Here is a 2,514-nt window from a genome sequence, read left to right as displayed (position 1 = left end):
ATACAAATAAATGTCTTGTGACACCATGATATGGAAAACCATGATGTAATTATGGTGATATATTGTAAGGACCATTAAAAATGCAATTAACATGGTAATAAACACAAGAAAATAAGGAAAAATGCATTATGATACAAAGACAAACATGATATATTACCCCTAGTCAAGATCAAAATTAATTTATTGATTGATGAGGATGATGAAAGAAAATTATTGTTGATGAGAACAATGTGAGAATCGGAAATGAGATATCCTAATGATAATATTATTGATGATAAGAACAACACATGGATTGAAAATGAAATTTCTTGATGATAATAGTTTGAATTAATTTGATCAAGGTTTGTAATGTAGCTAAGATCAAAACCATTATATGTTCTTGGATGTTGTGTGGGATTGATTGACTTATATTGCATGGATTAATATTATGTGTAATTGGATGGATTTATTGGATTATAATAAATTTAGGATAAATGAATTGGGTTGGATTAAATTTAGATTAGATGGAACCAATGACAAGAGATAACCAAGGCTAGGGACAAGGATAGAATGATATAGGGATCACCAAGATAGGAGATACAAATATTATTAGATGGAGGGATTATTGAGATAGAATGGGAGGATTTCTTGGATAGGAGAGTTTTAGGATGGTATTTCTAAGGGCATGTGTATGAAAATGGGGGGGGGGGGGGGGGAGACCAAAAGGGGGTTTTAAGTGGCTACTTTTTTTTTAATTAGTAAAAACTAATCTTGGAGGATAAATTGAAGATAGTCATGCTTAAAATTTAAATATGTAACAAGAATGAGAGTTGTAGTGCTCTCTCTATATATACCTTCTAAACTATTAATTTAGAAAAATGGTGGATATTAAGAGGCTAGAATAGGGGGAGCACACAAGGTGCTCTTATTTTTGTTAGAAAGATATAACATAACATTTGGTATGCTCCCCCTATAATGTTAATTTTTTTTAGTATTTCAATATTGATTTGAATTTTGGTTGCCATCCCTTCTTTAGAAGAAATTAAAAAGGTTGTTTTTTCCTTTGAGGGGAACAAAGCACCAGGACCTGACAGTTTGTTGACATTCTTTTTCTTGATCTTTTGGGAGATAGTGGCAGAAGATGTTCTTTGGATCTAAAAGGATTCTTAATGAGTTGAACTCAAATTTTATTGTGCTTATTCCTAAATTCCTTGGTGCAAATTCTTTTGAGGTTTTTTGCCTCATTAGCTTGTGCAACACCATCTACAAAATCAAGTCCAAGGATCTTATGTCTAGATTGCTTGTAGTGTTACCTCGCTTCATTGCTGCCCGACATAATGACTTTGTTCTTGGTAGGAAAATCTTGGATTCCATTATTATTACTCATGAGAAATTCACTCTTTAGAGAATTCTAATTGTCAAGGCCTTTTTCTTAAACTTGATTTGTCCAAAGCCTATGACTAGGTGGATTGGTACTTCCTCATTCGGGTTTTCGTGGCATTTGGTTTCAATAGAAAACTTCTTGTTTTGGTTTAGCAGCTTATTTTATCTTCTAGATCATCGGCGGTGATTATTAATGGCCCCCTCTCCCATTTTTTTGAAGTTTCAAGGGGCCTTAGACAAGAAGATCCTTTATCTCCTATCCTCTTCACTTTTTTGGTTGAAACCTTTTGGGGGTGCATGCTCAAGATGGTGAATTATGGTTGTTTGAAAGGTCGTAGGTCCCTTCTTCAGATGTGCTTATTTGTTCTCACTAGCAATTTGTGGATGATACTACTGTTCCAAGAATTCTTTAGTTGGGGAATCTCAATCTCTTAAAATAATTTTAGAATATTATGTAAGTGCCACTGGTCAATGTATCAATTATGCCTAAAATTCTCTTTACTTTATTAATACTCTTGAGATCAGGCAAAAAAATATCTCCAATATATTGGGTTGTTCCATTGGCAATTTGTCGGCTATATATTTGAGCTTGCCTCTTTGTTCCAAGGTGTCAGATTCCTTTTGGTTGTCCTTGATTGATAAATTTCATAAAAAGTTGGCTCGTTGGAAGGGAGCTCTTCTTAGCCAAGCTGGAAAAATTTATCTCCTTAAGGCTATCCTCCAAAATCTCTCGGTTTATGCTCTTAGTTTGTTCAAAATTCTAGTTAAATTTGTTGAATATCTTGAGAAAATTCAAAAGAAATTTATTTGGTCAGGAATGGAAGAGAGAAAGAGATTGCCTCTTGTGGCTTGGGAATCTATCTGTAAACCTAGAAAATATGAAGGACTTGGGTTGAGAAATCTTCTAGATTTCAATAAAGCCCTTTTGGAAAAACAAATCTGGAGAATTTTGAATACAAAGGGCAAATGGAATGCTATTTGGAAGAGCAGGTATTTACATCATATTGATTCTTTTTAGGAGTTACTCGAATCTCAAGAAATACCTATGAGATCTACTCTTTGGAATAATGCAATCCGAGTTAAGCATATAATTGGATCTTGAGTTTGCTAGAAATTGGGTTCGGGAAGAAGGATTAAATTCTAGGAGGATAC

The sequence above is a fragment of the Cryptomeria japonica genome, chromosome 7 (assembly GCF_030272615.1).
Source record: "Cryptomeria japonica chromosome 7, Sugi_1.0, whole genome shotgun sequence".
In the NCBI taxonomy this organism is placed as follows: domain Eukaryota; kingdom Viridiplantae; phylum Streptophyta; class Pinopsida; order Cupressales; family Cupressaceae; genus Cryptomeria; species Cryptomeria japonica.
The sequence above is the reverse complement of the archived record's forward strand: the minus strand, read 5'-3'. Positions refer to the sequence as shown.